This window comes from Lynx rufus, unplaced genomic scaffold (assembly GCF_022079265.1).
Source record: "Lynx rufus isolate CCGP_SWC_20201006 ecotype Redwood Valley unplaced genomic scaffold, mLynRuf1.p SCAF_5, whole genome shotgun sequence".
Classification (NCBI taxonomy): Eukaryota; Metazoa; Chordata; class Mammalia; order Carnivora; family Felidae; genus Lynx; species Lynx rufus.
In genome coordinates this window covers 79786287-79813072 of record NW_025814867.1, presented here as the reverse complement: position 1 = coordinate 79813072, position 26786 = coordinate 79786287, and the positions used below count along the sequence as shown (strand labels likewise).

The following is a 26786-nucleotide window of genomic DNA, read 5'->3' as shown; positions in this document are numbered from 1 at the left end:
CTGCCAGCCCAGCCACTTCTCACCCAGGCCCTTCTCCAAGGAAACTCCAGGGCTCTGTGTAGGAGTTTTAAAATAGCCGCTGACAAAAGGTTAAAACTCGTAGAAGTTCTAATCCATCAATAAGGAAAACGTGAATACTCCAATCAAAAAAAAAAATGAGCAAAGGATGGAAACGGCAAGCATATGAGATGAGACTACATCCTCCTAAAATTATAAAAATGCAAGAAAACAAACAAAAAAACAAAACCCACCCCAATGGTATATCCCATTTTTAGACAATCTTTACCGCAGAAATTTAAGAGGTGCACATGTACAAGGTTAGGGAGAGTATATGGAATCAGATATTCTCGTATACCCCTGGGAAGAATGAAGTGGGACCCCCTTCTTGGAGGGCTATTTCATCAGGTATCAAAATAGAAATGCACATACACTTTTGACTCAGCAAGCTCACTCTAGAAATCTATCCTACAGAAGGTCTCAAAATTACATAAAGATCATCGCACAAAGATAAGTGCTTTCTAAGGGCAAAAAATGGAAACCATGTAAATACCCCCGTAGAGAAATGACTCTGATCCATGCATCCTATAGAATACTATGGCACCATGAAAAAGACAAAGGTGGACTCTTATGTACTATCATTTTCAGGAAGATACCAAGCATACACTGCTAGGGGGAAAACAAAAATAAGGTGTAGAACAATAAGTATATTACTGTGTGTAATATAATGCATAAACAATTCTGAATTCTGGAGGTAGATACACAGAACTGTTAACATTGGCTTCTTCTAGAAAGAACAGTTGGGAAGAATTTCACATTTTATTTTATTTTATTTTATTTTATTTTTTTTAATGTTTATTTTTGAGAGAGAGAGAGAGAGAGAGAGAACAAGCGGGGGAGGAGCAGAGAGAAGGGGAAAGAGAATCAGAAGCAGGCTCTGTGTTACAGCAGAGAGCACAATGTGGGACTCAAACTCACCATCAGTGAGATCATGACCCGAGCAGAAGTTGGATACTTAACTGACTGAGTCACCCACGGCCCCTCATATTTTAGTTTAGATATTTCTGCATTTCGATATTTCTTTTTTTTTTAATTTTTTTTAACGTTTATTTATTTTTGAGACAGAGACAGAGCATGAACGGGGGAGGGGCAGAGAGAGAGGGAGACACAGAATGTAAAACAGGCTCCAGGCTCTGAGCCATCAGCCCAGAGCCCAACGCGGGGCTCGAACCCACGGGCCGCGAGATCATGACCTGAGCTGAAGTCAGATGCCCAACCGACTGAGCCACCCAGGCGCCCCTGCATTTCGATATTTCTAACTAAATTTGGATATTTAGGTTTAGAAGACGGACTACTTTTATCATCACAAAGTCAGAACCCCCTGCTCTTCGCAGGCTGTGCCTCTGCACATAAGGTGCTTGAATGAGGAGAGGGAAGCCTAAGTTTACACATGAAGGGCAAATGCTGCTGCGAACTGCACTCACAGGCCCTTTTTCCAGTAAAGCCTGCAAAATGAAGGTGGCAGGCATGCTTTATGGGGAGCTCAGCACTTACACATTCTGCAAACAGAAGACATCAACTACATCTGATAAAGGGGAGAAAAAGGATTTTGACAACAATAAAAAAGGATTTAGCAGCGTTAATAAAGAAAGCCTTTAAAACGGCAAGCTGCTGCAAAAACAATGACTAGGGCAAAGAGGACACGGAAAGGGAGAGCAGTAGACGGTGGCACCCAGAACTTCTCAGTGACCCCCATGCCACACTTCCACAGCTCTCCAGGAAAACAACTCTGAGAAAAGGCGGATCAGCATACACACCCTCGAAGAGTGGTTTAAATTTTAAGTGGTTTTGTATCTGTTACGAATACAAAGGTTAAACAGGTATTAAGAGAGCAGTAATTCTCTCTGATTAAATTTTTATTCAATGATAGAGTAAAATGTCCAAAATGAAGTAATGGCTGTATTAACGGTTACAGGAGATGGTGTGGAACTGACAATTTTACTGGCAGAGTGGGGTCTGTTCTTTCTTTCTTTCTTTCTTTCTTTCTTCTTCTTTTTTTTTTTTTTAAGGTAAAGGTGATGTTGTAAAATTGGAAACTTCTTGCTGTGCCAGACTGAATGAAAACCTGTTAAAAGGCAGTTGACTAATTGTGGATTATTTTTATTATTGAGAAGACTTGGCTTACACTGAAGGGGGAAGGAGCGAAACAGCCACACACATGTAGCCGAACCGGCAATTAGATAATTATCCTTCCCAAATAGTTAATCACCCTTTCCAGGGAGGAGGGTGGAACCGAAATTGCAGCTGGATTTTAAGATACTGAGCAAGAAGGACTCACCAGCAGGTGACAGAGTTCATAAAATCTCAACATGAGGAGGCTTCGCAGCGGGTGGGATCTCCCTTCTCTCAGGCCTCGTTCTCTATTTCTCCCAAGCATCTTCCCAGCTTGGGCCTCCCTCCTTATTAGGACTGCTGGACCCAAGTCGGCAAGTGGCTCTATTAGGGTCCCACTAACGTGTTCCCTGACATCTGGGACCCCACCTGCTGTTTCTGTCACCTCTCTGAGTAGTATTTCAAAGCCACTGTACCTTCTAGGTTAAGGACATAAAAAAGAACTGGATCCCGTCCAGGGTAGATAGACAGAGATGTACACAGGGAGAGAGCTGAAAATCTGACCTGTGAAGAAATATGAAATGGGCTTGGATTGTTTACCTTGTAGGGCAGGCCGCTTAGGGGAGAATGGAGATTTATCTTCAAGTGTCTGGGAGAATGAGCAGACTTTATTATGTTCCTGGACAAGGTGGATTTACGTGTCGCATTGTCTGTTCAGGTGATAATTCAAGATGGAGAAAGAATGAAGAAAGCAGTGCCAAGAGCACACAGGTCCTGGCGTCTGACTGCCTGAGTTCAAGGTCCCGCTTCCCCAACATCTGTGCCAACTTCCCACAGAAGTTCCCACCTTCTCTAAGGTCTCATCTTTCTCTTCTATAAAATAGAGTGGATCTGAGTATCCACCTTGTGAGAAGAAATGCACCATATAACTGTGCACTGAATACTAAAAGTATCATTATTGCTTACATTTTGTATTTCACATGCACATTAAGTACCGATCACGGACTTAGAAATGTATGCAGGATATAAAGTATTCTTTCTGAATACAGACCATAAGTTAGGCCCCGTACCAGGAGTTCTCTTAATTTAGACAGTTTAAGAAACTTGACGAACCAAGGTCATAAATAAGTGTTTTAATCACAGAACTCAGTCTGGATATAATTTTTACTGACCTCAAAACACTTTTTCCCACTAGAAGGAGCTCTAGGAAACACAAATACAAAGACAAGTTACAGGCCCTTCCCTCAAAAGCTGTTCTTCTAGAGAATGTTAGGACATACACATACAAATGCATAATATAAACAAAGATAATCTGCATCATAAAGTGAGCAGAAGAGGGAGTAATTACTTCCAAATGGTGAGACAAAGAGAAGCTTCATGGATGAGGTGCCACTGGAGTTGGCCAGGTAACATTCTGACACAAACATATGAGGAAAGGCATTTCCATGCAGGCCACAGAATGAGTAGAAGCAGGAGGTCACAAAAGGGTGGGAATTTTTGAGGAATACAAAGCAGGTCAGGATGGCTGGAGTCCAAGATGTGTGAAATGAGAGGAGACTGGATAATTCCAGTCATGTGCAAGGCTTTGATCTCTCCAGCTCTTCTAAATCTAGAAGTCTAGAAGAGTCCCTGATTTTAATCTAACGGCAACCTTTAATCCGTAGGAATGAACATTCATTAGGCACCATGGACAGGATAGACCTGAATAACTGCAAAGTGCCTTACCACAGTTTTATTCATCATGAACCTCAACCATCTTGCATGGGAAGTATTACTGTGTATGCATCATAATATATGGGATGAACCAGCCTAAGTTTTAACAAACAGAGGAAGGAGCATTTAGGAGGAAGAACATTCAATAGCTTGACTGTAGTTGTCTAGCAAATCCAGAGCAAAGGCATACCCTGTCAGTTTCTGCCTTCTCTTGCTTTGTTAGGTCACCAAAGCCCACACTCACCAGTCCAGAGCCCAGTGTTGTGTTTCTAAGAAAAAGAGCTGAAGACAATTCCTTCAAGCAGCTGTTCTATTCGGTGGGAGGACCATGACATCAACAAATTTGTTGTCAGGGCAGATTTTGTGGCGACAGGAGTCTTGAGCTCCAGTCTTAACGTTTGTTCAAATTTTAGAAGGAAAACAAAGATCATCATCCAGTAGGGAGAAAACAGGATGACAAATAAGTGACCTGGTTCAATCAGAAGGGATATTTCTAGGATTATGAAGAAGGGAGAATGATGCCTGGATCTATGTGGAAAAGTGTTAAAGTATGCTGACTAGGAATGAGAAGGCTGGAATCTAGACCCATATCTGAAAAGTAACTGTTGGAAAGCTGCTGCTAAGATGGAATTGGCTAGCAGTGGAAAGGCCTGGAAATATGACTCCAAATCCAATGCTCTCTACTAAAGCACACCCTAGAAAATGCAGACAATGGCTCACATTTGGAACAGGAAAAAACTTTCACTCTTCAGGTTGTCTTCTTAACCAGGCTATGTTGTCTTACGTTCAGCTTTAGAAAACAATGAGAAGAGTTGGAGAGATGTAGAATACATGGTGTGTGGCTAAAAACCACAACACTTGGGAAGAGGTTCTGCTATTTACTTACTCATGACGTTGCCTCCCTATCTCCCCTATTGCCAAAGGCCTTTCAGGAAAAACCTGTGATGGATGAGTGGTGTACGAATAATCAAATGGCTGGGCTTCCCTTTACTTTTGGGAGAAAGGCCAAAATCCTTAGTGTGGCCTACGTCCTTCACGGTCTATCTCTGAAAACTTGTCTGGAATCATGCTTCTCCCTCAGCCTCTGAGCTCCAATCACCCTGGCTTTCTTTTAGTTTCTGAAATACGCATGCTCCACTATCTGAGATGTCTAAGCTACTCATTTCTCATAGCTCAGTGAATTTGCAGTTTCCCGGGAATGCTTTCTTGGCCTTTCCATCTATGGCATGTTCCTTTAATTCTCTTAAGACAATGCTCTCTTCTTTTAAAATACTCTGTCCAGGGGCGCCTGGGTGGCTCAATCGGTTAAGCGTCTGACTTCAGCTCAGGTCATGATCTCCCAGTCTGGGTTCGAGCCCTGTGTCGGGCTCTGTGTTGACAGCTCAGAGCCTGGAGCCTGCTTCGGATTCTGTGTCTCCCCCTTTCTCTCTGCGCTTCCCTTGCTGACGCTCTGTCCCTCTCTCTCTCTCTCTCTCAAAAATAAATAACGATTAAAAAAATTAAAATACTCTGTCCATCTTCCTTAACAGAACATACACTTCCCAAGAGCAGGCTGCTTGTCTGTTTTTGGTTACCACTGAGTGTCCAGTGACCAACGTGCGGTAGGCTCTCAATAATATCTGTTGAATAGCTGAATGCATATCCTCTTCCTCAAAAATTTGGTATATGTCCTAATTGTGGACATGGAAGAGTCAGAGGTTAAATTATCTAGCTGTGACAAGTGGAATCTGTTAGTTGTTATTTTAAATCAGACCAAGATAGAAAACACCTATCGCAATAAAAAATACAGAGGAAAAGTGTCTTTTACATACTTTGTTAGGCTAAAGAACTTAAATAATTCGATTTGGAAAATTCCAGGAAAATAAACTGATTCAAATCCAGCTATGATGAGATGATGATGATGATGATGATGATGATGATGGTGATGATAGTCTGGCAGAGAGTAGTTATACGCACATCAAACCACTTCCTCTTCCTTGGGGGCACACACGGTAGCTACATTTCCAGACATTCTTTGCAATTGTAGCCAAGTGACTGAGTCCTAGCCAGTGAAATGCTGAGTAGAAGGATCGCGATGCCACATTTCACAGTCTGCCCCTTAACCATCCCCCCACCTCCTGATGACCTCCAAGCTTTTTCTTCTCTCATCTGTCAGCTGCAGAGGATCTAGCACAGGACCTCCAAGCTCCAGGGAATGGCAGAGCCAGTGGATAGAAGAAACTAGAGCCCGATTCCCTAAGTAGAAAACAGCCGCCAAATATCCAGTTGGATTTTATCAGAAAAAAATAAATTACTGTATCAAATCACTGAGATTCAGGGGTTCGTTTGCTATAGCACTTAACATTATTTGTCCAAAATTATACATGAGGTCAGACATAAGAAAATTATAGTTGTTGGGGAGTTGGGGGGGGTTCAGTCCATTAAGCGTCCAACTCTTGGTTTTGGCTCAGGTCATGATGTCACGGTTTGTGAGTTCAAGCCCCCTGTTGGGCTCTGTGCTGACAGTGTAGAGCCTGCTTGGGATCCTCTTTCTCTCTCTTTCTCTCTGTCCTTTGCTTACTTGCACTCTCTCTCTCTCTCTCTCTCAAAATAAATACATAAATAAACTTAAAAAATTAAAAAAGATAATTATATTTGTTTTCTAAGTTAACTTTCTCGATAATACTTGAGGTGAATGCATGAGAGTAGATTTGATGCATCAGATCTACTTCTAACATGGCATTTCGACGCAGTTTGACCGCTCCATGTTATCAGCAGTTGTAGATTCCCAGGACCGAGTAAGATTTTGGAGCCATTTTGCCTAGCTCCTAGCCACCTTCAGGTCATAAGCACCCTCAGTCCAAGTCTTTCAGAAAAGAGCACGAGCACATGAGGACTCCTTGAGCTAGCGACTCTCAGCTTGTATTAACCGTTATGAAATCCTTTCTTGTGTCCAAACCTCCTCTGTGGCTTTTTCCAATGAATGACCCTCCTAACACTTTTTTAAAAATGGGTTTAAAAAAGATCACTTTCTTCCATCTGCCCCTCCTTACTTTCTAATATGAATCCAGCTCAATATAAATTGGGAGCCAGATTGAGTGGTGAGGGCAACCAGAGTTACTTAAGCTATAGTTGCAGAACGAGCCAGAAAATTAAAGAAAAAAAAAAATCATGGGGGTGGGACCTGGGCACTAAGGAATTCTCCTCCCTGCAAAGGAGCTTTTGTTCAGACTTTAAAAAAAAAAGATTTTTTAAAATGTTTATTTATTTTTGAGACAATGCAAGAGACAGAGTGCAAGCAGCAGAGGGGCAGACAGAGGGAGACACAATCTGAAGCAGGCTCCGGGCTCTGAGCTGTCAGCCCAGAGCTCGACGCGGGGCTCGAACTCACCAACCGTGAGATCATGACCTGAGCCGAAGTTGGACGCTTAACCAACTGAGCCAAACCGACTGAGCCACTCAGGTGCCCCTGGTCAGACTTTTTAATGTGATGCTTGATTATTAAATGATACCAAGTAATATATTGCCAATATCTGTTTTAGAGACACTAATTTTATTGTTATTGGAGTGGGGACGCGGGCATCAGAATTGAGAAAAAAATTTTTTTTTTCCTGGTGATTCTAATGTACAGCCGGAGTTGAAGAACAGTAAAATATACTTCTAGCAAACTACCAACTATTAATGTAAATTGTCCATATAGAAATATCACAAGGAAGAAAATGTAATATTGCTTACAAAGATACCTGTCCAAAATAGCCTCTGAAATCAGGCCGAATTCATTGCCTGAGGAAAAGTATCCTGTAGTCATGCTCTTCACTCATTATTTGAGTACCCTACGTTGGAAGCTAATAGAGACTTTTGGTGAGACAGGCCTGGCTGGAGGTCAACTAAAGACTTAGGTCCTGAAAACCACCTCCCCCCGAAAATCACACCAACAATCACTGTATTTATTATGCAAGAGAAGCCCAAAGCTCCTTACAGACCTAGGAATGTGAGCTTCATGAGGGCTGGGACCAGAGTACCTGTCCTAACACCTGGAATATCGGCCCCAGCACCTAAGGGTGCAAGTTCTCCTGAAAGGTTCTTTAAATGATACTGAACCCAGTCACATGGGAGACTAGAAAAGCCCACTCACTCATAAGGGAAAAGCGTCGGCTCCCAAGAAGCCCTGGATACCCCCCTGCTAACAAATAAAGCTTATCGGCCAACGTAAGAGCAAAGCATCACTTAAAGGGTAGGCTGGTGGTTACTCTGGCTTCTGAACACCAGTGAAGTGATGGGTTATATCTCTCATCTGGGTCTCAATTTCACTATCAGTACAATGGAAACTTGAAACTTGACTCCATTATCTGTATAATTGCTGCCTTCCAGAATTCTCAATGAGAAGAAAACTTCTCTGTGCCTCTGAGTGCTGTCTGCCAGCCCCTCTGAAGCTACCGGCTACCACAGCTGGGCTCCCTGTGATGTGGACCAGTGCCCACCAGAGGGACTAGAGGTACATTTACTCAGAGTCCTGACTTCTTCCCCTGCATGGAAGCTTCAAGATGCTGTCGCTTCTACTTTTTAAAAATTTTTTTTTCAACGTTTATTTATTTTTGGAACAGAGAGAGACAGAGCATGAACGGGGGAGGGGCAGAGAGAGAGGGAGACACAGAATTGGAAACAGGCTCCAGGCTCTGAGCCATCAGCCCAGAGCCTGACGCGGGGCTCGAACTCACGGACCGCGAGATCGTGACCTGGCTGAAGTCGGACGCTTAACCGACTGCGCCACCCAGGCGCCCCTGTCGCTTCTACTTTTTGCAAAACTCTTCCCTCAGGCCAAAAAGTGAGGAACTTTTAAACTAAATGTAGCGTCATCTTTATCTTACATTATCCATACAGCTGATCCTTGAGTGCAGTGCCTCGCATATCCCAAAGGTCTTATTAGCAGGGTGGGGTGAATGCACAGTGGAACCAGCCTTGGTTTGGCTTTATTCTTGATTTCAGCACACGTTACGAGTGAGGGGAGAAAAGGGAGGACACATTAATCTCGCCAAGCAAGAATGGGTGAGATTAATGTGTCCTCCCTTTTCTCCCCTCACTCGGAATGTGTGTTGAAATCAAGAATAAATTCTTGCTATTCCTCCTCTGCCTCAGAGCCAGGTTGGTTTGCTTACTCTGACAAAACCTGTGGACCTTCAGATGGTCTCCACTATACTGCACTGTGCCAGAGAAGCTGGTCCTGACAGAGGAACAGTAGCATTTTGGAAGAAGAGGGAAGGAGCGATTCTAAAATTCTGCTGGTGCAAATTTAGATTCTTGTACAAGACTTATAACGAGGTTTACTGAACCCCTAACCAAAAAGGTGGGATTCAGGGCCCCACTTCTCAGCGGTGACCAAACCGGAAATGCCCAGCACGTTGTAAGGTGGAGGCAGTGAGCTTGCATTAGGCAGGAAGGAGAAGAGTCGTTACGGTATTATTTCTGCATGTGCTGACTGGCACAGGCTGAATCTATCCGAGTGAAGCTGAAATCAGGACAGACGGAAAATAATTCCAAAGCGAGAACAATTCCAGGTATTTTATCCTTTCCCTGTGAAACAAAATCTTGAAGGACGTTAAATTATCAACTCCTATCCCTTCCTAAAAACTCTGAGCGTGCTATCCATGACTAGACTGCACACAGTCCTGGGGCTGGGGAACAGACCAGGGGATGGCAGAGGAAAGAGAGCCCAGTACAGGAGCAAAAGCAGGGCACTTGCGCCCAGAAGCTGTAGGGTCTGTCTTTCTAGAGCTCATTCCTTTGGTACATGCTAACACAGCGTCTACTATGTGTCTGGTGCCAGGTTATGGCAGGGGATAGGATAGCATCCTCAATTAAACCTGAAGACAGAAACTCTGCAGGTTTCCAAAGAGTGGGGTGCAGACAAGCAAAACCCAAATCCATGCTAAAAAGTAATGAAGGCTGCGAAGGGAGACTCAAAGAGCACTCCGAGCTGCCCATATCAGCAGGACAGCCAGTCAGGCAGTCTCCATAGAGGAAGTGAAAATTCAGGTGAGACCTGAAGGGTGGGAATGTGTTGGCCTGGCAAAAGCCCGGGAAAGAGTGTCCTAGGTGGAGAAAGATTATGCACCAAGAGCAATGGATGGGCCAGTCATGGTGCCCCTGGAAAAGGGAAGTAGCTCAACATGATGACAGCAGAGAGTAGAGAGGTGAGGCTGGAGAGATTGAAAAGGCCCGTCTTCTCTCGGTCACCTGGTCGCAGAACCTCATTCATGATGCACAGGCATCACCAGCTCAAGGCCAGCGACAAAAGGTCACGTAAACGAGGGCACATTAAAATAGGTTGAGGCGCTTTGCTTTTATACATAGATTCACAGGGACAGGGAATGCTGGGAAGAGGAATCCCCTGAAGGGTTTTAAATAGGAGAGCTTGGATGAGGTTGGAATCTCAGAAAGATCATTCATTCTTCCTTGAGGAAGATATTCTGGAGTAGGAGTCAAGTGCATAAATCTAGGTGGCAAAGGAGCTGGAAGGAACAAAGAGTGGATGGGCACTCATTTCACTCTTGTTCTGCAGAACAAGGCTTTCATTAAGAGGTGACCGGTGGCCTCTCGGGGCCCTTCCACGCTGAGGCCTGCATTCCATGACTGCTGACACAACACAAGGTGCAAAAAAGGCCAGAGATCAGTCATCTGCTTGCTCATATGTTTTGAGGCTGATGATGGGAATTCTGATTTACAGAGTGGGATTATTAATACATATATATATATGTATTAATGTATGTATATATATATATATACACACACATATATATATTTAATGTTTATTTTTGAGAGAAAGAGAGAGAGAGAGAGACAGAGCATGATCTGGGGAGGGGCAGAGAGAGAGAGGGAGACACAGAATCTGAAGCAGGCTCCAGGCTTTGAGCTGCCAGCACAGAGCCTGATGTGGGCTCGAACTCATGAAATACAAATCATGACCTGAGCCGAAGTTGGGTGCTTAACCGGCTGAGACACCTAGGGACCCCTGTATTTTTTAACTTTAAAGGTCATATAAACCTAAAGCTTCTGAAGTGTTTTTTTGTTTGTTTGTTGGTTTGTTTTTCTTGAAGGTTTTTCTATTTGGGCCAATGAAGTTGGGCAAACCAAAAAGCTATCCTGTAGCTCAGGGAACAAGAAAAGCGTCGCAGCTGGACATTAACTTTTCAAATTTTTATATGTATAAATGTATATTCATTTAACATTTTAATTGCCCCAGAAGGATATAAAGTGAAAAGTAAAACTCCTCCCCAGTGGTAACCATCCAAAACTTGACTATCCCTACAATTTTTCTATGTCTGTCTCTGTGTATGCATGTATGTACATGTGCACACACACATGCATTCACACACAAGCATCCATTTCAAAGTTTCTGTTTAAACAGAAATGAGATTTTATGTACTGTTCTGTACTTTTTTTTTTTTTTTTCTGAAAGAGAGAGAGAGTGAGCAAGAGAGAGGGGTAGAGGAAGAGACGGAATCTTAACCAGGCTCTATGCTCAGTGTGGAGCCCAACGCTGGGCTCTATCTATGCCCCTGAGACGCCCAGCCGACTGAGTGACCCAGGGGTCCCTGTACCCTGTTTTTTCTTAAACTAGTTTTTCTTGGGTGTCTTTTGTAGTATTTATAGGTTACCCTTGTTTTATTTTTTTAAGAGTTTTATTATTATTTTTTTTCAGTTTATTTCGAGAGAGAGAGAGGGTACAGCATGTGAGCAGGGGAGGAGCAGAGACAGAGGGAGAGAAATCCCAAGCAGTCTCCGCACTATCAACGCAGAGCCTGATATGGGGCTCTAGCCCATGAACCGTGAGGTCATGACCGGAGCTGAGGTAAAGAACTGGACGCTCAACCGACTGAGCTATCCAGGTGCTCCTACCTTTTTTTTGTTTTTGTTTTTGTTTAATTAAAAAAAATGTTTTAATAGCTTCCAAGTTATCGTATGAATTTGCCATATTTATTTTGTAATTTTATTCAACTAGTCTCTTTACAGCATTACAAATGGTGACACAGTATGTATTCTTAAGGTATTACTGTGCCCTCATGCAAATATATCAAATGGCCTATTACTATTTGGAATCACAGTATCAAAATGCATGTACAATTAAAATCTTGAGAGATGACACTAAATTTTGTTTCCAGTAAGGTTGTCTCAATTCGTCCTCCAACCAAAAGACCAGAAAGTACTTATTTCCCCAGATCTTGGCCAAAGCCAAGTATCAAACTTGTAAATTATGGCCATTCTGGTAAGGGGAAAATGTATGTTACACTGCATTGCTTGAAATAAAATAAGAGTGAACCTCTTTTCAAAGTTTTATCATCTGTTGTTATTATTGTCTCTTCGAGGAACTGCCTGTTGGTGTCCTCACTCTTTTTAACGGATGGTGCTTTTCAGATCAATTATTTATTTATTTATTTATTTATTTATTTGTTTATTTATTTATTTATATCAATTTTCACGAATCTTTAACACCATCAAAATCACTGGCTCCACGATTTGCTATCTTTGTTCATATGAACAAGTCACTGGGCCTCAGTTTCCAAACGTGTAAGGATTAAATGAGCTGGTGGGTGTGAAACCACGTGGGGAACCAGAGAGCCCTGCAGGCACAGCATTCTTGTATTTAATGAAGATTTCTTCACTGGAGTGTTTCAAGTCGCTGTACGTACCTGATCTGTCCACACGGTGGGTCTGAATGAGGTAAATGCTTACTGCTGTAGAACACAAATACACTCCAAAAAGGGATCCTGGGTAGCTCTTTGTGAACTACATGGACAGGCGCCCTCAGTCGGAGGCAGAGCCGGGTAGGCCCAGCTTTCCAGGCTGCCGGCTCAGCGTGCTTTGTGCTAAGCCAGGCACGGTACAATAACCGTGACATCGCAACTGAGTTGAGAGGGACTGCAGACTGGGAGCCTCTACAAGCCCCTCCCGTGATGAGCCGGCCAGCAGAGTAGCAGGGAGAAGGGGCTCCCAGGGCCGGTGGTGCAACACTTACCGTCAGCACTGGCTAGACCCTGAGTCACTCTGGTCCATACGGTATAAAGAGAACTTGAAAAACAATTGAAGAAAGAAAAAAAAGTGCTGGCAAGGTTCAGAGGAAGTGACTAAAAGGTCTGGAAATCAGGGCTGTGCAGCAGGAGCACAGAAACTGGAATCTTGTATCCCGTGCAGGATCTTTACCCCACGGCCACCGGTTCAGTGCTTGCTTACACAGTCGGCTCTGCTGTCCATGATCTCATCCTTGTTCAATTCAGGGCAATCCGTCAGTCAAGACACCCAGATACAGAGCTTACTATGGGATGCGGTGAGGAACCAGACACCCCCCTGCCCTTAGGGAGAGATTATAGCTAATGGGGTACACGAGAAATAAAGAGGTAACTTAAATACCATCTGCTAAGTGGTAGGAAAGTGGTACGGCAGGGGATGAGAGCCCGAAGGAGGGGGATTCTTGGCTAGGGGATGGAGATCGAGGGAGAAAGCTGTACATGCCAAGAAGGGAAAGTATCTGCCCGGCCCCAAGGGTAACAAACAACCTCCCTGCTTTGGAAATGCGCGTGTATGTAGGGGTGCCTATGGGCACACACATGCACATGCGTGTGACTATACAAGTTTTCTATGGCAGTCTGAGGAGGGTGGACTTGATAGTGAAGGCAATGAAACGTCACTGAAGAATTCCGAAGGCACATGCTATGTAAATGAAGGTAGGCATAGAGAAAGCCAAAGCATTCCACCAGGATTTGGTGAGGAAGTATTAAAAGTAAGAGGGGAGAGTGAGGGGCCTGGAATGAAAGACAGACAGCTCCTGTGCATTCGGTTAGGGCAACCAGGGGGTGCCAGCCACTGACCAGGAACACAGGGAGGAGCAGGGTAAGAAGGCCACCTTGTGCATTCTGTTTTGAAAGTGCTGAAATCTGTGGGCCTTGGAGCCTGTTTATGGAGAGTATCTGCTTAGCTGACAGATGCGTAGTCGGAGCTCAGAGAGACATCGCAGCCGCAGATTTTGGCCAGAGAGTTTTCAGCACATGGATGATCTTTGTAGTCATGGGAGCAGATGAAACTACTGAGGAGAATGTAGTGTGAGACCAGAAGAGGGATTAGGGCAGAATAAAAAAAAAAAAAAAAAAAAAAAAAAAAAAAAAAAAAAAAGCCACACTGAGTTTAAGGAGTCAAGAGAAGAAAGAAAATCTGTGAAAAAAGAGTGGGATGTTGCAAGCCAAGAAGTAGGAGGAAAACCCAGGAGTGTTCGGTGTCACAGACACCAAAGGAGACAGTGTTTCCAACAGCCAGTGTTAACAGCTTTATAAGCTGTGGAGGGCTCAAGCGTGTGCCCATGCACTCATATCTGGTTCTAGACAATATTACCACATGTATGGATTCATGTTTCCACCCACGTGGCCAAGATCCAGAACAGTTCTCTCCTGTTGCCTTTTTATAACCACATGTACTCCCACCCTTCCTTAACCCGCTTCCTCCCCCAACCCTCCCCCCTGATCACCACTCACCTGTTCTGCATTTCTAGAATGTCATTTCAAGAATGTTATATAAATGGAATCATACAGTATGTGAGTTACTGGGACGGACTTTTTCTGCTTGGTGTGATTCTCTCGAGAGCAGAGTATAAGAATACTTGCTGTGTGTAAGGTCAAGGTTCGTCACAATTTATACTGATATCAAGGTGCCTAGCTGTGTGCTTTGATCAAGCAACATTTACTTGCTTTGGTGAGCAAAGACAAGTCGCTGAGCTCATCCAGACTGCACGACTACCTGAAGAGTGTGACAGGAGAGAAAAACAAAGGATTGTGGAAAGATACCACAGGATGAATTTTTATGGTGTATTTATAATCTATTTGCCAGAGAAGACACAGTATGAAAGGGTCTTCAGGGTGAATTATCAGCAATAATAACTAGTGCGTATTAAACAGGGGAGGAGGTAGGCACTGTGTTTGGCACTTGACCCACACGAATTCATTTAATATTCCCGTTAGTCCTACAAGTACTATCAGCCTCCTTTTATGGATGAGAAACACCTGACTTTAGAGAACGGAAGAAACTTGACCATGGTCACAAAGTAGCAAGTAGTTCTAGGTTGAAATCGATTATCTCTTTGATTCAAAGGCTGAGTTCTGTGCACTGCCTGACAGCCTGCAGGGATGTGGAAACTGAGTCAAGTAGCAAGAATAGTTTTGAACGTCATGAGACCCCGAGTCTGGATTTTTGCATCATGATATCTCCTGACTTGCAATGGCAGATGAAGTACCCTTTAACTGCAAAAGGCACTGACTAGTCTTGCCGTATTATTTCGTCCAGGGCACGTGAATAACTACTCTACCCTTTCAAGAAGATAACATATACCATGTGGGCCACTGGCAGAAGTTTGTCAGGAGATTCATGTACAAACAGGTCCTTCCCTTCCTGTGTTCCACTTAGTGGTGGGAAGCTCAGTATGGGTCATTTCCTCCACTTCCCCATCCTTGACAAGAGTCCTGTCTGCCGCATCTCTAATGAGTGGTCATCCTGTCTCTTCCCCTTTCCTTCTAGTGCAAGAAGCTCCTGTTTCACACAGTGTCCAATCTCTATGGTTATATCTCAAGTGCCCACCTTGCTTTTGGTGTAGCACCTATTGCTGAGAGCTGAATATGTCCCACGAATGGCACTGACCACTGCCCCCAAATTTGTATCTGATATTCACAAAACCCTTATAGATACTGTTACAGCCATTTTACATTATGAAGAAACTGAAAATCCTGTGTTCCTCTCCTATGAGTTCAGCCCAAAGAATACACACAGGACCGTTTCTAACTGCCCTTTCACCCAAAAGTTCTCTGGTGCTGTCGGGCTGGGTCCAGAAAGGGCTTTCAGCAACCAGACTCATGGTTTAAATACAACTTGAAGACAGAATTGCTCAATCACTTTTGAAAGGGTAACCCATTGCCTAACAGCTGAAAGCGTCTCTTCCATTACTGGAATTGGCTGCCCAGTATCGAGATTACTGGAAAGGAGTGCGATGATTGGGACATTTAATCAAATATGCAAATTTTCAGGAGCATTCTAAAAAGGACAGTGTCCCTGTTTGATAAGGCAATGGATCCAGAAACAGAATGATGTAACGAGAAGGCACAGGAGCAACACTGAAGTGGGATGGGTGTGGGGTGGTGGTGGTGAGGTCTGGGAGGCAGTGAGGAAGAGGTGTTTTCAGTGGTAGGGACAAAGAGGTAGCAGTATTGGATTTCTGCTGAAATTCCAGACTAAGCACAAGCTTGGGCTTCTGTCGGACTGCATCCAACAGGCTGGAGAAACTGGTGAGAGACAAGGATTCCTGATAGGGAGGTCTTTCCCTGACTCCATAGCTGATTCATTCAGGAACATCACTCTCCTCATTGAAGCCTCCTTTCTCCCTCCTTTCTGCTTAGGGATCTGGATACAAAATGAGCTTCCTGCTGGGAACGTTTATGAGGTTTCTTTTGCTGCCTCAGTTCTGGCTCTCACAGACTACCCATTCTTACATGCTAGTGCAGATTCATTTTAGACAGAGAGACTGCAATGCTCCCTAGAAATGCTGCTCTCACAGCAACTAGAAATCCAAAGGATTGCTTTCAAACATACCAAGTCCTTGAATTTGAACACCTCTGACAAAGGTATAAAAATGAAAGCTCTCCCTCCCCCCCAAACCATTTGCAAATACATCCTATCTAGGTAGAAACCAAGGAGATGACAGGAACTGATTTACACATGGTCTAGCCTAAATGACAAGGTTTAGAGCCACAGTGCCTTGCATTCAAATCCTCTGACCAGCTCTGTGCTCTTGGGAAACTCCCTTACGCCCTCTGAGTCTTGATATCCTCACACTAAAACCAAAACCAAAACCAAATACAAAAAATACACCTGTACGCTGAGCTTCAATTTAGACTGGAGTTTTACAAACTGGGAAGAACTAAGTAGTTATTATTATTATTATTATTATTATTATTATTATTCCTTAATTCAACAATTAGGGGACCTCACCTATACCAAGACAGTGCTGAGTGCTAAAGGTAGAAAGAAATGAGTACGTTACCCCTGGATGGAGATGAAACATATACTTCAATGTAAGTTAGAAAATGATACAAGTCATAAATCTGATTTCACTTCTGCTTAAAATAGATTGAACAGAACAAGATCTAATATGCAACCTTACTCTACTCCACTAGAATTTGGAAATGGGTTATAACATTTTCCTTCGACTTCAAAACATGGGACATAAATCTGAATCTTCTTTTTATTTTGTGGTTGTTATTTACCTTTTAAATGAGGTTCTACAGGGACGCCTGGGTGGCTTGGTCGGTTAAGCATCCGACTTCGGCTCAGGGCATGATCTCACGGTCCGTGAGTTCGAGCCCCGCGTCGGGCTCTGTGCTGACAGCTCAGAGCCTGGAGCCTGTTTCAGATTCTGTGTCTCCCTCTCTCTCTGCCCCTCCCCTGTTCATGCTCTGTCTCTCTCTGTCTCAAAAATAAATAAATGTTAAAAAAAAATTAAAAAAAAAATAAATGAGGTTCTACATGTCCCATTTGGTCAGTTCTGTAGTTAAGTCAATGGAAATTCCAAACTGTGAAAAATATATTGATATCCTAGACAATCCAAAAGAAAGTGATCAGAATAGTTAAAGGCTCTGGTATCAGAATAGACAACAAATGGACAGAGGAGCTAGAATTTAACCAGAACAAGAGAAGATTCAGGTGGTCTTGGGAACTTTCTTCACATACCTAAAAGGCTTTTAAGTTGAAGATGTATTAACTGTCTTTTCTATGGACAGATGATGTTATAAGGAAATAGACTTCCCACCAAATTAGCCTTATAACCTTTAGAGAGTTCAAAACATGAAAAAGCTGCCTTGAGAACTGGTAAATTTCCCATCCTTGGAACTAAGCTCATTTATAAGAATATAATGGTAAACCCGTTGCAAAATAACTTCGCAAAACCCATTGCAAAAAGACTGCTTTTGAAAAGTGAGTAAGCACCCCTCTGTTTATTCCTTTTGTAAATTGTTCACTTGGCTAGCTGGCACAAAATGAAAGTAGACTTCCATATTTCAAGACCCACCCATAGAAAGAAAACCAAATGGCACATTTAATGAGTTTGAAGGGGCCTTTTATGTACCACTACTCAGTGAGCGTCTGCCATCATCAGTTCTCTGTGCTCCAGCCACATTGATCCACATCCCTTCCGGATTTTCTGTCAATTGTACTGAATGAAATAACTCATTGTCCACAGAGCCTGCTTTACAATCCAGTTTTACTCATCAAGGGAATGCGTTGGCAATATGCACTTTCTCCAACATCCCTGTCTCTTGAGCACTTATCATCAGGTACTTTTTTGGAAGGGGAGGTGGCAAATTATTCAAACTGCATGAATTTCTATAAGTGCAATAACATTCCTCAGTTTTTAAAGGGCATCTTTTTTTTTAAGTTGTCATTTGAATTCAAACTCTTTGGAAAACATGCATAATAATCTTAATGATCCCATTGAGCAGTTTAAATTCAAATTGTGGAGCATTTGAAATACCATGCTGGCAGCACTTTCCATAAATTACTCTCAAATTCAATACATCCCTACACACATGCGCGCGCACACACACAGACACACACACACACAAGTACCACACTCAAAAATCCTTAAATTACAGTTTCTCTTTTGTTGTCCCATTTAAATTGTGATTTGGTTGATAAATTAGAGCTGTAGTGTCTGCTCATAAATTTCAATATTGTTTTCAAGAAAATAATTTTGTGGCAGGCGTGCATTTTTATTTCCCTCGAGGGTAAATGCAGCTTTGTTTTGTTGCAGGCTTCCTGGCTTTGGTGTGAGCACGTACTTGTGTTTGCATGTGCACGTCAGTGTGCATCTTGGTGTCTGACAAATCAAATCTGACTTATTTATCTGGCTATTCACTCTGTATACCAGAGTTTCAGGAAATACTGGAAGACTGAATCAGAAAGGTCATTTTTTTTAAGTTTATTTATTTGTTTTGAGAGAGAGAGAGAACGATAAAGTGTGTACCTGCTCATGAGCAGGGGAGGGGCAGAGACAGAGGGAGGGAGAGAGAGAATCCGAAGCATGGTCTGCACCGGCCGTGCACTTGATCCCGACGCAGGGCTTGACCCTACCAACTGTGAGATCATGACCTGAGTGAAATCAAGAGTCGGATGCTTAGCTGACTGAGCCACCCCCCAAAAAGGTCACTTCTGTCAGAAGAGACTGCTCACCTAGGATCTTTATAATGAGCTCCTATCTGGAGCAGAATCAGACTAATTACATCTTGGGAACTGAATGATTAAAGGAAGTTCTTTTAGACAGATGAGAGAAAAGACCTAATTTTCACTTCATTTTCAGTACCACTGAAAATTAATATTTGCTCACAAAGTTTGCCAGTAAGGTTTCAGAAACCATCACATGCATATAAACGTGCTGAGAAATATTGTTTTTAATATACGGCCAATGTAAATCAATCCAGAGTACAGGCACTGTGCAGAATTCCAAGCTTGTGCAATTCACAAAATTTAAACACAACGTTTGCTATGAGGATAAATGTCTCTGTAATTTTGAAAATATGGCCGTTCCTTGCCACTGAAATTCATCCTCTTCCTGTGAAAAACAGTTCAAACACTGGATACCCCTTAAAACATCAATGAAGCAGTAATGATTAGGTACTTGGGAATAATTAAAAAATTTTTAAGACTGATTAAAGCCTGTTTTGCCCCTAATGAACTTGCAATTCACTGACTTAAGAGAAGAGCTGATACAAATATGTCCCCCTAGACTGCAAATGCTGGGCATTAACTGGTTAAACTAGCATCATTACTATATTGAGTGGTATTTAGATGCCATCTCATAAAGTTGTTTATTTTCCTCAAAAATGATTTTTAAAAGGCTAACTCAAATTGTAAAGTCAAGTCTATTATACCCAAAGGGCAGCAGAAACCCTCTCTGGTGAGTGGAAGTCAGAGGGATAAAAACATCAGTACCATCATCAACAAATATTGACTGAATGCCAGCAGAGCATGAGGCCTGGGCAAGAAGCCTTAGCGGAGGCTATGGGGAGACAGGACAGTGACATGCTTAAATAATGACAAAATTAGTCCCTCGATCTTTTGTGCCACCTCCAACTCCCAAAGACAACTCCTATGCCCATTATGCACTTAGCCTTCTACTCGTTAGTCTGTTTGGATGGCTGTCTCCTTCAGATGGTGAGCTCCCCAAGGACTGGGATCACGTCTTTTTCAACTTTGTATCCTCAATTCTCTATACTATCTGAAATATAGAGAGTGCTCAGTGAATATTCACTGGATGAATACAAGACTGAAAACCATTTAGGCAGGCAATTGAGATGCAGAGGTAAGAAAACTCGACTCTGTCATAAAATAGATGCCGGAGCCCTGCTTCAGTTTCTTTGCTATATAGGCTACCTTCTCTGGGCCTCAGTTTTCTCATGTTTAATCTAGGACTCACACCTGCCTTGTGGGATTGTTGTGGACATCAAATGAAAAACAAGTATGAAAGTACTTTGGGCACATGAATTTAAGTATAAGGTATTATTATGCTAAGCAATTGGTACAGGTGGTAAATGCTAGAAGGTATGTAATTAACATAGCTGAAAAACAGGTAGATTATGAAGTGAAGTTGCCTAATACCATCCAACGGTGACTCAGGGGATTGAGAATCAAGTTATTCTTCCTTGCAAAAGCAGAATAATCATCCTGTACCAAGTAAAGGTAACATAAATATCAAATAACAAACTGGCTGCTATATGATTTAGGAAATTCGCATGGCTCTCTTTTACCTGGAAAAATCATACTCTTACTGGGTTTCAGTTTACTAATCTGAAGAAAGAGGGACTTGGGTTAGAGAATCTATAAGGTCCTTTCCAGCTTTAAAGGTGTCAATACTGTCACTCAATTTAACCAGCAAAATGGACTTACACTGTCTCGAAGTGCATATGTGCTTCTTCCCTGACTTTTAAGTATCCACCTTCCTAGAAAAGGAAGGGTAGCATCAACATGGCCTTTCCCTTGGCTGTTGTTCCTTGTGGTCTCAAGAGAAAGGAATTTGACCTTTGTGATGAATCCCTTGAAGATGCCAACAGAGGAAAGTGATGAGTACAAGACGATCCGTCACGTATGCAGAAAAACCTATGCACCTGGAGATACTTTTGACCTCCTGCACTCCTGAATTTTCTGCAGAATAACACACATATAATGAACACTCAATAAATCCTTACTTACCACCAGGTTGATTTCTTTTCCTTTGATCCCAGAAGTTATAAAGTTCAACAAGGAAAAGAAATACCCAGAAATTCAAATTGTCCTTGTTCCTTCTTTTTCCTCCCATCAAATCCTACTCCACCTTCAAGGCCTGGCTCAGATGCCTTACCATCTGGGAGGTCTTTTTTTGAATCTGGTCCCCATCTCCCTCACCTTCTTCTCTGGACTCTCACCACTGCCTGAATCTCTCTTCCAGATAGATCTTGCTTTGTATTATGGTGTTGTGCTGCCTGGTCCTTCTCATTCAGCTAAGGGCTCAGCACGAGACAGCATGACTGAGTCTCGTGCTGTTTGTTTCCCTCACAGCATTGAACTCAGCCCTCTGTACACAGAAGGTGGTCATTCACTAGCTCTTATAATCGGTTAACAGTTTACTCTTCAGTTAAAAATATCCAAGAGACATATGGTTAAATGCTTGCTTCTCCCAAGGCAGTGGAGACAGTAATCCCCTCCATTTCCTGGATTCTCCTCCGTAAGAATGCAGAAACACCCTTGAGCAGAATCGGACAGCACAATTTCATAAAAACAACCTTCTTCGTTTTATTTTACTTTGAACTTAATTAATAGTAATGCTTAACCTCCCACCTCTTAATTACATTGGCAAGTTGGTGAGGTTTATTGATCCATGCATGAGGAGTTAATTCCAAAAGAGACTTTGACAAAGAGCACTTTATGGGAGAACACATCGTTATTCCAGTAGCTTTGCTGGAATGACCTGCAGACACTGTCTGGCCAGACTCAGGCCAGTCTGGCTTCCTGCCACTTGTACCAATTTCCTAATGATCTAATAGGAATGCTCAACAACCCTGTAAAGAACCAAGTCTTTCTCTCTTTTCTGGTCTTAAAAATGAGGTAAGATCTAGTGGGGGTAAAAGTGTATCCTTAAGGGAAAATGCAGCAGGGTTGTGCAATGTTTTGAACATTAATAGGGCCCTTCTGGAAGTCTAGCAAAAAAAAAAAAAATTAAAGGCAACAGGATGCTCGATAAACACCTGTTAAATACCTAACTACATGGCTTTTATATCTAGAAACACAGGATATTCTAAATGCTACCCCATCAACCAGTGCTGATAATGCATTCACAGACATATGGCCAAAAGATGTAATCCATTGTTATGGGCTGAACTGTTTCCCCCCGCCACCACCCCAAATTCATATGTTGAAACTCTAACCCCAATGTGATGGTATTTGGCAGTGAGGCATTTGGGAGGTAACTGGTTTACATGAGGTTATGAGAGTGGGCCTTCATGATGGGCTTAGAGTTCTTAGAAGAGACACCACAGAGCTGTTCTCTTTCCCTCTCCCTGCTATGCGGGGACAGAGAAGTCAGAAAGGGGGCTCTCACCAGAACCAAAACTCAACCATCCAGACACCCTGGTCTTGGACTTCCAGTCTTTAAACCTTGAGAAATGAATTTCTGTCATGTGGGCCTTTAAGCCACCTAGTCTGTGGTATTTGGTCATGGCGACCTAAGCTGACTAATACATTTATTAAAAGAGAAAAGGAAACAACTAAATACCTCCCAGGGAGAGATGTACTACGCCGGACACTGCTTTGGTGACACTTTGGTGACACTGCTAAGGTACGGGGTTACACAGGGGAAAGAGACACAAAGAACAGAGAAAAAAATGAGCTTGCTCCTAAGCAGCTTGCAGTGAGAAGCCATGAGGGTGGAGACCGTCAACGGATATAAGGTGGGGACAGAAAAGGGTTAAAACGAAGGTGAAGGAGTAAAACCAAGGTCTAGAGAAAAACTCCGGAGACCTGAGGGGAGAGTGCTTGTCTTCAGCTTAGATGAACATAGGGAAAGATTCTCAAAACAGTGGTAACCAAACTGGGGCCTGAGGTTTATTAAAAAAAGACTTGCTGATTTAAAAAAAAAATCGTATCTGATGACAGGCCATCTGTTAGCTTGAATTTACTTCAAGAGAAAGGTAGAGGCTAAGATTTAGAGTGCAGGAACTAGCTCGAAGATCTGTTTTAATCCTACGTTAATTCCTCATTTTCCAAAGCCCTTGGTTTGTTAAGCCTTGATTTTGTTAATTTGTAGAGATGAAGGAGTTGTGACAGTTCCCACTAGTCTGTCAGGGGTGGAAAAGGAATGACTATGTGGCATTAGGAGGAAATCAGATTTACCACATGACCCTTTGGTACGTGGCTCTTCCTCTCTGACGACCTTCTTGTTAAATGCCTCCTTTCCCCCAAATGCCCCTAGTCCTCTCTCCGAGTCCTTTTCCTGTGAGGCCCTGACACATTTTGCATTATCTATTTTGTGGAAAACCTATTTGTATATTTTGTATGCTTTAGAATAGGATTTAGTGTCTGCCTAAACTAGACTAACAATATAAATCTTGACTTTTTTAAGAGTTACATGTTAGAAAGTTCAGTTTTATTTTAACTAACATGTCCTAATGGCTTTATTAATATACACTGCCTCAAATATCTCTTAGCATTAATAAAGAGCCAGCCTACAAAGTAAAAAAAACATAACTTTTGTGGAAGACATTTACTCTTCTTTCAAAAAAATTTTTTGGATGTAACTTAAAACCTCATTACATATGTGTATTTGTGGCTTTCAGAGCTTAAAGAATTCCAGGAGCCTCTATTCACCTGTGACAACTTCAGCGTGTCTTTCCTCTTCTCTTGGCTACCCATATTATATTTTCCCATATTATAAGCATAAAATACTGATTTATTAAATAATCTTAAAATTTTTTAATGTTTATTTTTGAGAGAGAGAGAGAGAGAGAGAGAGAGAGAGAGAAAGAGTGCGAGCAGGAGAGGGCAGAGAGAGAGAGGGAGACACAGAATCTGAAGCAGGCTCCAGGCTCTGAGCCATCAGCACAGAGCTCAATGCGGGGCTCGAACTCCTGGACTGCGAGATCATGACCTGACCCGAAGTTGGACACTTAACCAACTGAGCCACCCAGGCGCCCCTTAAATAATCTTTAAGTTCAACAAACATCTTTTTGAAGACCTACAATATATCAGGCCCTTGTCACTGTGAAGTGTCCATAAAGAGCCTCACCATGCTATAATGATGACACCAACCTCTCCAGCATCCCTTGACGCTGTAGGGAAGCGAACGAAAGAGAGAACCAGAAAGCAGATTTTTTTTTTTTTTTTAAGTAAGCCTGGCTGGAGGCTGGCTTCCCTGGCTGGAGGGAATTACCATGTCCCATTCAAAGTCATGTGAACATAAGAGAACCTCCATTCAAACTCTCTGGTCATTTTCATCTGGGAGTCTGGTCTGTGTGTTTGACCTTGAGTGCTAGCTCTTATGATAATTCAACAACTGGAAGCTAGACAGCTGGCTTTACTCTCACATCTTTCCCTTCAATCTTTTATATTTACATTTCAGCAATGACTGCTCACAGGGTCCCAGAGCCAAGTTCTCCTCTCTGTTTCATATACACACAGGGAGTCTCAAATCCAAGGTGCACCAAAGGGTAAAGAGGCAAAGACCCTCTATGGAGACACTGGGATCTAGAGTGAAACCAGGTACCTTCTAGCCTAGCAGGGACAGATCACCTGTTGTGATAACAACCATGGAAAAAAGATGAATAAAATGTAACACTCTCGTCCCAGCATACCACCCTCTCTAAGGGTTGCAAACAGTAAGAGAATAGGTCAAAACTCAAATTATTTTGATATCAATTGCAGAGAGTTAAATCACAGTAACGAGGAACAAACAAAAGCATTGCACAGGAAAAAGCCACATCTATTTGGGGGAAGTTCTAGGAAAGCTTTTTATGGTTGGTTGATATAGATTTTCAAACCATGGAGACGGGGAAACTCTGGGGCACAGAGAAGCCTAAGATATCAATGTCCAGGAGAAGATGGTCCCATTTGGCCAAGTGTGGCTAAAGAAAATGCATAGGAGAGAGGTGGGAGATAGCGAAGTATTTTGGGACTATTTCTTCGATGAGCTGGGCTACAAGCACAGACACATGGATCTCAAAACTGAGCACGCATAAGAATCTCCCTCAAGAGGCTTGTAAAAGATGCACATTTCTTGGCTCCTTGTGCAGAAAGTCTGGGGAGTGGCCCAGAACTTTACTTTTTTAATTATTTTTTTAATGTTTATTTATTTTTGAGAGAGCGAGAGAGAGAGAGAGAGAGAGAGAGAGAGAGAGAGAAACAGAGCATGAGTGGGGGAAGGGCAGAGAGAGAGGGAGACACAGAATCCGAAGCAGGCTCCAGGCTCTGAGCTGTCAGCACAGAGCCCGATGTGGAGCTTGAACCCACAAACTGTGACATCATGACCTGAGCTGAAGTCAGATGCTTAGCTGACTGAGCCACCAAAGCGCTCCTAGAACTTTACTTTTTTAATGAGAACTTGAGCATGATTCCAAAGCAGGTGACCTCTGACACATTTTTGGAAAACCAAGCTTCTAGAGTCTCATGACTGGCCTCTGCCCATCAGACCCTATGAGCTCTCCAACCACCAGCATGCAGGTAACATTCCATAGACTGCAATGCTGACTAATGAGAATCCTTTGGGGATTCTGTTTGCACGAATCTGGGTCCTGGCCCCGTGCAGTTACTTATTGCTCAAAGCACCCACACTTTCATTTTTGGTCAGCCCTGTCAGCCTCTCTGAACCTTTTAGTTAGCTACTGGGGTAAAAAATATTGCTTTCATTCTGTTTGTGGGGAAATTTAAGGGAAAATAAATGAGGTGAATGCAGAATAGCAGCTGGTCAAGCTGAGTGTAAACAAGGTCTGACTTTCCATAGCACGTTTTTTCTTGAAAATCATTTGCTGCCTCATACCAGGCCTGCTAACTGAAAGACTGAATGTCTTACCTAGGACTCTTGAACTTATGTGCAGGTTTATTTTTAACATTGATTTTAAAGCACACACACACACACACACACACACACACACACACACACACACTCCTCTGTCCCAGTCCTTTTCTTCTAATTGGAAATGTAAGGTTATAGACATTTTTCTCTTTTGAGGGTACAGAGCAGTTCAGAAGACCCTACAAACACAGATTATGTGCTGTATCTGGGTAATTATCATTCCTTTATCCTTTAAGAGACAAACGATACATACGAAAGAAAATGAGGAACAGACTCTTTCCTTATTTTCTTTCCATCCTTTTATCTCTAAAGTAGGAAGTTTACTGAACCCCTTGCCAACAATTCACTCAGCCTAATGAAGTGTACAAGTAATAGGATTAAATAATCTTAAACCATTATTACAGTGGCCTGATGCTGACATTCATCCAAACTCTGGCAAACACCGAGTGGTGAGTTCATGCTTGATTTAAAAATAAACAAACTAGGGCAGTGGGAAGGTTCTAGCATAAAGTTTCAGAGGCATTTAACCTGGAAATCTGAGACTCTCCATCTTGGTTGGAGCTGAAGCAAACCCTGTCCTACTTCTACACTCTCCAACCAAAATTTACGGAATCCAACATTTTCTAGGGATGGTTCTCTGGAGCCGGCAGCCACATATGATTAAACCTCTTCATGTCAGTCCCAAAGAAAGCAGTTCTTTGAAGGCATCATCAAGGTTCATGGTTTCTATTCCTGCCTCTGCCATTAATAAACCATATAACCTCAGGCCAATCAGCCAGCTTTCCTGGCCTTTAGGTTTTCCCAGCTGTAAAATGACGTTATTGAATTTCGACAGTTCCTTCTGGCCTTTAAAAAGCATTCTAAT

At 42.6% G+C, this 26786-nt stretch overlaps 1 protein-coding gene across 1 annotated transcript in view; it reads right to left on the bottom strand.

Annotated features, from left to right (window-relative positions):
* LPP (LIM domain containing preferred translocation partner in lipoma) overlaps positions 1-26786 on the bottom strand; it is a 677526-nt gene that overhangs the window by 74799 nt on the left and 575941 nt on the right. The gene's annotated exons all lie outside the window — the stretch shown is intronic.